This window comes from Notolepis coatsorum (genome assembly GCF_963971535.1).
Source record: "Notolepis coatsorum genome assembly, chromosome: 16".
Taxonomy (NCBI): domain Eukaryota; kingdom Metazoa; phylum Chordata; class Actinopteri; order Aulopiformes; family Paralepididae; genus Notolepis; species Notolepis coatsorum.
Window position 1 is genome coordinate 38,738,713 of NC_140180.1, and position 11,399 is coordinate 38,750,111.

The 11,399-nt window shown below is 43.1% G+C and overlaps 1 long non-coding RNA gene across 1 annotated transcript; it reads right to left on the bottom strand.

Annotated features, from left to right (window-relative positions):
- Positions 1 to 1,334: 1,334 nt before the first annotated feature.
- On the bottom strand, positions 1,335 to 5,769 carry LOC311242314. Its single transcript, XR_014620611.1, has 3 exons — positions 5,633 to 5,769; positions 4,646 to 4,801; positions 1,335 to 3,080 (listed from the first exon to the last, which is right to left on the bottom strand). It is a non-coding gene; the product is annotated as an uncharacterized lncRNA (long non-coding RNA).
- Between the last annotated feature and the right edge of the window lie 5,630 nt (positions 5,770 to 11,399).

An 11,399-nucleotide genomic window follows, 5' to 3' on the forward strand; every position in this document is an offset into this window, starting at 1 on the left:
TCAGACTACTGCTTGACCTTACTCCTAGAACCCACCTCACCCCTGCCCACTTTGACAACCTAGGATGGCTTAGAGTAGACACAACTTGCAATGGGCCTGGTCTACAAGATACACTACACGACCAAAGTACCCATGTACATGTCAAAATACTTCCCACTTTCAAAAACACTCTCAAAAAACACCTACGGGAGACTGCAATTCTAAACTGGCCCCTGTAAATGTCCTAACACAACCCCCCCCCCCCCCCCCCCCCAATGTACAGTAAATGACCAAGTATAATAATAATAACTTCGTTTTATATAGCGCCTTTCAGAGGACCCAAGGTCGCTTTACATAGGGGGGGGGGGGAGATGACAAATTAACAAACATAGTGGACAGACACAACATATACATATAAAGTGAGAAAGTTAGGGGTTGAAGGCCAAGTTGAAGAGGTGGGTTTTGAGCAGTTTTTTAAATTAGTCCAGAGTTGGGGCGGTGCAGAGTTCTGCTGGGAGGGAGTCAATATTCCAATGTACAGTTTTGCTTGTTCAGTTGTACAGTGTCCCCCACCCACTCTTCCTACCCAACCTGTGAACCTGATGTAAACAAGAAAATTTTTCTGTTTGATATCTCAATGTTTTGTAATAAAAAAAATATTCTGATTGGACAAGAGATAACAATTATTTGCATCTTTATTGTAACAAATGTATGAACAGTCAGCAATAGATGTCAAATGATTTACAGTAATATCAAGTAACAAGTGACTTATATCTCGACCATTAGCCAATGGAAATGCATCTTCAGAAATAAGATCAGATAAACAAGACTGACACAAAACTGATGAATGATGAAATGAGCACATAAAGTGCAGACATACTATAAAATCCTATCTACATGGGTGTTCCAGGTTAGTGTGTTATCGACAAAAATCCCAAGATATTTATATGAAGAGACCTGTGAGATGGACTGTGTGTGGATGACCACAGGCCTGTGGTCCCCAACACCTCTGGGGTCAAACACCATCTCCCCAGTCTTCTTAACATTTAAAACCAGACAGTTATTGTCGCACCAGTTTTTAAAACCTCTGGATTTCCAAATAATAGTCAGCTATGGTCACTGTCATTCTTAATTAGAGCTAAAACTTTATTTAACAGATTGCAGAATGGGTACAGTACGGCTCATAGATAGATAGATAGATAGATAGAAGAAAAACAAACCTGTGCGAGTCTTAATTCTTTATTTTTGTCAATATACTATGCAGTATACTAATATACAATGCTATATTACATCTGTTCTAGCAATGTTGTACCAATGTTTACCATATGTTACTGTTTTACCAATCGTATGCTACAGCAGTAAAGGTGTTAATAATTGGAATGGTTTGAAATATTTTTTTTTAGAAATCATGGAATTAATGTAAAAACACAGAAAGTATATTTAGATTCAAAGGCAATTTTAATAGCTTTCAATGAATACAGTTTCTCTCCTGTGAAATACAGTTAAAGCATTCACTTTTGACAGCCCTAGTATTTACAGGACATAACATTGTTCAAATAACAATGAAAACATGACAAACTGAATTTAAATAATCCACATCAGTAAAACTAAGAGGCCTTGATTTTCCATTTTAGCTTTAGCATAACAGATAACAGATAACTCCGTCTCTCCCTCACTATCTGGTAACGCATGGTCTGGTGGTTTCATAACAACACTGTGGCACATATTCGTTAAGGCACAGCACACAGTCACAATCTTGTCAATGAAAGAAAAGTCCTCGCCTTCAAATGGAACCAGCAGTTGGACTGGTATGGTATTATGTAGCATGCGATACTTATTGCGTACCAAACCGATCACTCTTTCAACATGGACCCTGAGGTGAGCTATTTGCTGTGTCTCTTCTACAGATTTTGGATCCATCTGGGCACGTCCGCTTGTGAATCCAGGGATTTTCACCGATGCACACATTAATGAAACATGGTCCCCAATGTCAAATCCACGGTCTGCTAAAACCAAGTCTCCAGGCAACAGTTTATTGAGGAGACCACTGTTCTCGGTCAGATGCTTGTCACTTACACGCCCTCCCCACCCTTTGGAAATGAAAGAGATAGACCCCTGTGGTGTAATGCCAATCAGGTACTTAACAGTGTGCTTTTGCTTGTAGTGGGAATATGTCTGTGCCTGCGCTTTCAGATTTGATGGTCTCAGTGCCAATTTCAAAGCAGTCCAGAATAACCGCAACACGATTGCCAAAAGCCTCTACAAACTGATGTGGCATGGTTAGTTGGAGGCAATGTCTTGGGCCAGGCACGTGGGGGCATCATTTGAGCTGTGGGCATCCACTGTGGTGCCGGCGGGGTCTGAGATTGAGGCAATATGGCTCTTGCAAAAGTCCCCATCATCTGCAGGAAGAGTTGGGTGGTGGCCTGCTGCTGCTCCTGCATGGACCTACTTGTGCTGTATAATGACAATACATTTTAATCTAATCTAATCTTTAGACAAGGTTTAATAAGGTGCAAGGTTCAAAGTAATCTATTATTAGTATCAATTTATTTGTCTAAAGATGATCCATGATCCTTTTTGATGACTGCTATGGTAGAGTGTGAACTCTCAAATGGCAACGATAAATACTAGGTGGTGGACAATTAGCATTTCAATGGTGTGGGGGTTGCAGCCATCGCATTCCAATGTAAGTGTCCTTGAGCAAGACGCTTAACCCCCTTAACCCTCCTGCAAGACTGGGTCTCGGGCTGCCTGTCTGTTCTCCTCCTCCTTCTCCTTCAGCTGAGCCTGTAGCAGTGAAGGGCTTGGGGTAATATGTGGACTGTATGAAGGCATCTGAAATTCTCTCTCTTTAGTATCTTGCCAAATTCTGATGCAGTCAGCCTGCCCTCTCGCTCCTTGTGCCACAGTGGACATGCAGCCTGTCCCGTCATTTGCAGTTGTAGTTGTCTTGCTTCCTCAAGATCAAAGCTCTGGATGTGCTGTGGTGTTGGTATGCCTATGTCTGGAGAGAGGGGCATGGGGATGGTCTTGGTACAGTGAGAGGATACAGGCAGGGATGTTGTTGGGTTGGTCTGTGGTCGCTGCAACAGTGGGAGCTGCAGCGAAAGAAAAAAGAAATAGATTAGAAATAATTTGTCTCATTTCTTTCTCTCCCCCAGAACCATTACCGTTGTGGTTGGAGCCCAGGCTCAAAACGGCTTAAGATCTTGAGGTAGAAAAATGCTGTTTTTGAGGACTTGATTAGAAATACAAAACAATGAATAAAAAATATATATATATTACAGAGGTGTTCCATAGACTCACAGGAATTGTGTAAAAGTGCCCAAATAGTGAAAGAAATAGTAAAATAGTTCCCCTTTAATATGATCTATGTCTCTAATTCTCATATTGGCGCATTCTTCCAATTCTCCTCTCACAATATTCACCCTCACTGAACTGAGTCATCTGAAAATGTGCTGATTTGTGATGTCAGAGACTCAGCTTCATGTTGAGACTCACACACTAAGCACAGTTACCATTGTGGTTGGAGCCCAGGCTCAAAACGGCTTAAGATTTTGACAACGGAACAACATATGAAGTAGTGCAGTGTTGTAGTACTCGGGTCCAGGACTTGGACTTGAGTCCGAGTACTGGACTGATTTTCAGGACTTGTGACTCGACTTGGACTTGTGCACTGAGGACTCGGACTTGGACATGGACTCGAGCATTGACTGCATTCGGACTCGGAAGGTGCAGACAAGGACTTGTGAATTGATACATTTATTTTAGTTTTTATTTTGTTATTTATTTAGTTATTTTTTGGTAATAGGCCCTAATCATTTGTAATAAGATATTGATGGCTAGTGCATTTGTTTGGCTATTTACATTTACATTTAGTCATTTAGCTGACGCTTTTATCCAAAGCGACTTACAAGTTCTGTACGACAAGTCATCAGGAAGGGTACAACTCTATCAGCTGAGTAACAATGTTCATCAAAGTGTTGAGTGCTACAGTGTAGGTTAGTTTATTAGGACAAGTGCATGACAGTAAGGTTAGTTAGGGTTAGATTTCTTTATTGTGTCTATTTATTGTGGCTATTGTGTCACAAAGTAAATAAACTCCATTTTAAATGGTGAACGCTGTGTCATTTATGTATAATGTAGACCTTTTTTTATTTGTATGTCAGCTCTTCGACTGCCAGAATGGAGTGGACTCAACCTTGATGACTTGGACTCGGACTCGGGTAATGGGGACTCGACTTGGGCTCTTCTTTGGTGACTTGGACTTGGACTCTGACTCAAACACTGGGGACTCCACACTCGACTCAGACTCGATATTTAGTGACTCGACTACAACACTGAAGTAGTGATGTACTGACTGTACACAGTACCAACGGAACAACATACTGTATGAAGTAGTGATGTACTGACTGTACACAGTACCAACAGAACAACATACTGTATGAAGTAGTGATGTACTGACTGTACACAGTACCACCAGAACATATGAAGTAGTGATGTACTGACTGTACACAGTACCAACAGAACATATGAAGTAGTGATGTACTGACTGTACACAGTACCAACCGAACAGCATACTGTATGAAGTAGTGATGTTTTAATGATTACTCTACATAAAGCAACTTTGATATTTCAATTCTTACATTTTCCATCTCCTTACCTGCACAACCATAAATTCTTTCTTTTCAAAATCCAGCTCCAAGGGTTTTTGGACCATGAGTTGAACTTGAGTTGCGCTTTCTGCAACGGTAAACACAGGAACTACGGCGAACACATCCTTGACGTCTCCAGCCAGGGTTAGCTTGATTTGTCCTCCCTGCACAATAAACATAATGATTCATACTTAATCACAAGTAACCACTCAGGTCTTGTTATGTGTCATACAGTTGGACAGTACAACAGGACAACATGGTCTCTGCTTTTTTCATTGAAGTGTTTTGAAACAGTGATAATAATTATATTATACAGTATATACTGTATATATATGTATCTATAATTGTTGGATATGTCTGCATATATCCCTCCCTATTCACATACCTGTATAATAAAATTTAATAATATGTACAGTATATATTATATCTATATCTGTATATATCCCATACCTACTCTCAATAGTTATACCACTGGCCAGCATGGCTTACCACCATATTCTTATATTCAGAGTTAATTATATTGTTTACACTGCTTATTTGTATCATTACAATAGTTGTATTGCCTATATTAATGTATTATACTATTACCATGCCCCTCTCCCATGTACCCCCCCCCCCCCATGCTACTACTGTATGATGCCCGCATTTCCCCAAGCGGATCAATAAAGGAATATCTTATCTTATCTTAGTACATTACCTGTATCACTTTATATAATTATACTGTAAATACATGTTGCATATATTACCAGTAGCTTGTTATATATATCACATTTAATTACTTGTACATTGTATATTATTATTGCACTTAACTGTTACAGTCTGGTACACTCTGGTTAGATGCCAAACTTCTTTTTGTTGTACTGTACTTGTGCTGTATAATGACAATACATTTTAATCTAATCTAATCTAATAAACATCAAATTAGAGACTGTTTTTTTCTTTTCAATATCTCTGTTTTTGTTTATCTTTTTAAAGAATTAAAAAAATCCTGTGACCTGGTCCGCATCTCTGACAGTGATGTCGAGGGGGATGGATCCTGATGAGTGCTCAATAATCTCTCCTGTGAAGGTGTCCTGCGGGACACATGTATCTTCGCACCTGTAGAATTCGGGTTTGTTGTCGTTTATGTCGAGAATTCTGATCTGTACCTCTGCAGTGGTGAAGGCATACACCCCATGGATGTTCAGATTAGCCTCAGTAGCCTAGAAGAGAAGAGAAGAGAAGAGAGGAGAGGAGCGGAGAGGAGAGGAGAGGAGAGGAGAGGAGAGGAGATAATTGATAACTTTACTGCTAGGCTCATATTTAATACTAGTACTACTATTACTACTACTACAACTGCTACACTACTACTGCTACTACTACTACTACTACTACTACTACTACTACTACTACTACTACTACTACTACTACTACGACAACTGCTACTGCTAAGACTAGTAGTAGTAATTTAAATCATTATTATTGGAAATAAATAAATAAAAGAGACATGTACCGTAACAATCACAACAACCTCAAAAGTTTTGTGACATTAATTCACATTACCTGGCATTAGCAATAGAATGACAAACAGCAAGATGCATGTCATGATGTCAGCATGTATTGTGTTCAATTACACTTGCTTGACTTGCTCACAATATAAACACACAGTAATACAGTATGCTTTGTTTTATCAAGCGCGCACACAGTGTTATATTAACAAACGCATTAATCAATAGTAACATATATCGCGCACGCACGCACACACACGACGCACACACGGTGTTATAACCAAATAACGCTCTGATTAACAAATAGTAATATATAGGTTTCTTTAGACTAGAATAAGTTAAATTAACTTACCGTCTCTGGAACGTTTAACGCTGGTCTGTAACGCTGTGACTGAGCTATAATCCAAATGTTGAAAGAGTGCCAACAAAGATCCAAAAACAGTTTAACCTATTGGTAAACAAACGTATTGTTGAAAATATACACTGACTGCTGACATTGTTTAAGATAGTATTGACTAGTTTACATTTGAAAAATAAACGCGACTCCAGTCCATGACGGCACTCTCTCTCTGCCTCTCTCTCATTTTGCCGAGGGCGGAGCTCGTCCAGCACGTTGTCACCAGCTGTATGAGAGCGCCCCCGCTGGTCATTGTTAACATTAACCACACCAAAACGACTTCATAACGGCAGGCAAACAGCTGTTCCAGGACTTTTCCCAGCTGTATCTGTAGTTCAGGGGAAGGGTGACAGTGTGGTCACAGCAGCAGTCAGGTCAGAGTGTCAAAAGCGGGGTGGGGGGGTCAGTTTCAAGAAGGTGTGGGGGGGGGGGGGGGGGGGGCTAGGGGGGGGATCTGGCATTCACAAGCCTGATTGCCTGTGGGTAGAAACTGTTTGTCAGTCTCGTAGTCCTGGCTTTCAGACTCCTGTATCGCCTAAATGTCCTGTAGTGAGGGGAAGGCTGCTCCAGAGATGTACTGAGTGCCTTCCTCTCCTTTGCAGTGCAGTTTCCATGCCAGACCATGATTGAGCAGCATAATATGGCAGACCTTTCATGGCGGAAGTCTCTGAATGTGAGTGTGCATCAGTTGCCTCCTCCCAACTTTGTCCTCCACCCATCCATCTTCTCCTCCACAGCGGGGGCAGAGCACCACACACATGGTGGGACCTCAACGCACCATCTACCCCCAATTGAGTACCTTTTGTTACCTCGCTGTGTGTGGTTGGATGTTAAACTGGAAACAGCAAGCCACTGATGGACGTTTCCTCTCTATTAGGGTGTGTGGTCCAAAAGAACTGCCCAGATGTGTATGGAACCGATGGAGAATGTAACTTTTTCTACACAGACATTTTCCACAAATGCACCACAACTGTTGCCTCCTCTGGGATTTTTGTCGGACCAACGATACCATGTTGGTTGGGCTCTATATCCCAGGCAGGCGGCATACAGACACCCCTCATTAGCTGTCTCCCCATGGTCATCACTTTCCCTGCCCTGTTTCCCATTGTGTTTTTAAGTTAGGTAGTCACAGGTAGTTTAATTATATTCTCAGTGTGTTGTCCCTTGTCTTCCCCCCTTGTCTGCTTGCTCAACACATAGTGGTCCATTAGGGTGGCGGGACATAGCAGCAGCGGCCATTGCAGCAGTACTGTGAGCCCCTCTGAATACCATTTGCTGGACAGAGCTATGAGGCTAACGATTTGTTGCATGCCATTGTGTAAACGCGCTGCTTATAACAGCACAGTATCCCATTGATGGATGGTGTTTTTCACCTTACATCTCTACTTGTATGGCCATTGGACATCTATGTGTGCGGCCGATGGGTACGATTAAGATTTGGGTAATCTTGTATTCTTGTTTTGTTCAGTCTATTCATTTGTGGCAACACTTTCTTCATTAATTAGTTGTGTGTGCTGCCATTTTGCCATCCTAGTCCCCCCTGCTCAGCTTTGGTAGGCCAGGGTACCGCCCAAATCATCGTATTGGCTGCTGTGGCCACGTGGGGTTTCCCGTCACAAGGCTGGGCTGCGTTCAGGCCGCAAGCAAGCAGTCCAAAAGTGTTCCTGTTCCCTGATCCCACTGTGTATTTTTTTACATGTGTAATACAATTCTCCAAATACAGATTTATCTCTGTTACACCTTCATCTGTTGTCCTGCTATGCTACTGTGTTATGAATCTAAGAACAGAGTCCAGGTAAATTTCCTCAATCTGTGACAATAAGTCCACACTTATCATAAGTCTGAATCGATCCCTATGTGTCCTTGTTCATGTTGGTGTTGAGTTGTACATACAGATGTTCTCTGATGACTCCTCCATCGTCAGTTACATCATGGACAACAATGTGGACGAATACAGAGCCCTGGTGGAGAGCTTTGTAGGGTGGTGCGACAACAACCACCTCCAACTCAACACCAGCAAGACTTGTGGTGGACTTTAGGCAAGGCAAGGGGAGACCTCCATCAAATGGTAAATAAATGGTAAATGGTGCATTTTCTTAACCTGCAATGAGTCTCCTGGCCATTTTAGTTTTCATTTTTGAGGACTGCATACTTTTATTGCAAACCAAAACAACATACTTTATACTTATAGCACATGCATGGGCCTGGTATCTTTTGAAAGATGACATTCTGAAGTTTCTGATTCCAGAAAAAAAAAAGACTTTTAGTGCTAACGTAATAGAGTAAAATAGGTCTGAACTTGAGTTGTAGAAAAGCTTGTTACTCAAGCTTTTTGTTCTGTTCTGTAGTAGTTAGTAGTCCAGAGGTAGTATTTCTCCAGAAGGACCCATAGCCTGACCCATAGTTTTCTCATAGACTTCAATTCATTCTGCTGTTTTTCTCTTGCTGTTTTAGCTCGTTAGTTTTTCACCAGATCCCTGATTCATACATCCCCAGGTGGGGTATCATTGGAAAGCCACACTCATTGGAAAGCCACCTCCACAATCATTTTCGAGATCGGATCTAGATTGACGGAACTACTGCGCCAAGAGTCGGAAGTGGTATTTTGCGCAATACTGTGTACTTTGCACAAGCCTCAAATACCAGCATGTAACTCGAGAACCGCTGAACAGATTTAGTCGTATGTTGTCGCTATCGACAGGCAACAAATAAGCCTTCAATTCGATATATATATTGTATTACAAAATATGCACACCTGAGAGAATAGCACTTTTATCCCAAGCACTTTACAATTTGTTTCTCACATTCACATTCATGGCGGAGGCAACCATGCAAGGTGCCAACTTGTATACTACTTGTATACTATGGTGTCAAGTACACCAGGACGTATTCTACATGTACCTTAAAGTACTGTATACTATGGTGTCAAGTACACCAGGATGTATATGTACAATGTACCTATGTGTATATATATGTGTGACATATCCTATAATTTTTCAGTGGTTTAGTCTTGAGTTGTGTTCAAATCAGGCTGATTTACAACCTACTGTATCTCAACCAAAATATTTTGATTGGTTGGTGGCGCCGCCCCCCCTGGTGGAGAGAAGGAGAAGAAGAAATATTATTTTTTGGATTTAGATTTTGGACTCTAAAAATACAATAAACATGTTTAAAATAAATAATAATTACTATGTTTGTTTGTGTTTAAAATGCACAATAACGTTATAATTTATAAAATATAAATCATTGTTTTGTGCGAGATTCACGTCACTCACAGTGGTGGGCGTCACTGCAGGCAGCCAATGTTGTTACGTTCTGGACACCGACCTCGGTCGGTGACCACCCACATTCCTGGCATATGTCACTGGGCTTGTCACCTGTCATTTCCCTGTCAATTAGTGCTGTCACTTAGGGGTGGTTCCTGATTGGCTGTCACGGGGGTGTGTGTGGAATGTTGGTATTTGGTCTCTATTTAACATACCTCTCTTCTGCTTGTCCATTGTCAGGTCTTCACTAATTGCGTTCGGGGATAACGCGGACGGTTCTACTTTGGACCTCCAATAAGCTCCCATTTACCTTATCTTACACTTGTGCTTTTAGCACTTGTTCTCTCTTAGAATTTACTCTGTGTTCTTACTATTAAAGTCGAACCTGTTCAAGAGTAAACACTCTCTGTCTCTGTGATTGCCTTCAACCATTGGAATTCACCTACCTGCATTCTGACAGAAGACCTGACCATCAGAATTCCATGGAGGCCATCATGGAGATGCTCCGGACGCAGGGAGCAGCCCAGACATGGATGGAGGAACATCAGCAGCTGGTCAGCGCCGAGTTAATCCGACTCAATGGGGTCGTCGGATCATCCCAAGCATTGGCGCAGTCGGCGTTGGCCACAGCTCGACAAGCCCAAGAAGGAGTGGCTGGTGTGCAGTCGGCGGCGGGGGAAGCAGCGCTCCACGCAGAGGAAAGTCGGGGGGGGTTCGGGGTCCAGGAGCGGTCCCGCGAACCACATCTGCAGGCGCCCGCTCGCTATGACGGATCACCGGATGGTTGTCGGGAATTCATCACCCAGTGTCTACTCGTTTTCCGGCTGCAACCACGATCATTTCCATCGGAGACAGCGCAGGTAGCGTATATTATCACACTGCTCACCGGCGAAGCTCTCTCCTGGGCTCCGGCGGAATTAGAGGCAGGGGCGATAATCTGCGACAGTCTGGACGCCTTTACCCGGGAATTGAGAAGAGTATTCGATACTTCCCGGGTACTCTCGATCTTCGAGGCTGGTGGTCGCCTTCTCGACTGCCGGCAGGGCCTCCGCACTGTCGCAGCTTATGCTATCAAATTTAGGATCTTGGCTCGGGAGACAGCTTGGGCGGAGAACGTCTGCGTGGTTCTGTTCGTCAGGGGACTCTCAGCGCGGATGCGAGATGCTCTCTCCGCGCGTGAGATCCCCGAGCAGCTGGAAGTGCTGATCAACACCACCATCAAGATGGATAATCGGCACCGGGAGAGGGAGAAGGAGCATGTCAACAACACCCAGCCCCAGGTATGTTTTCCTTCTTCTCCTGGTGTTGATAATTCCATGCATTACACGAGTGGGCCACTGGGTGATGAATCCATGCAGCTTGGAGCGCTGTCGCTCTCGGACGACGAGAGGCAGCGCTTCATCAAAGAGCGACGCTGCTTCCGGTGCGGCCGCACCGGTCACCGCTTCGGCAGCTGTCGGGTCCAGGCTGTATCGGCTCGGCGCCAATCGGGGATGGAAGGTGCGCCGTCGGGCCTCGAGAGGGCGCCAGCAGGTGGGCTCATTCCTGCCAAGACCACGGATTCTCGCAAATTTTTTGAGGTGGCGATCAACTGTGGGGGTGACATTAGGGG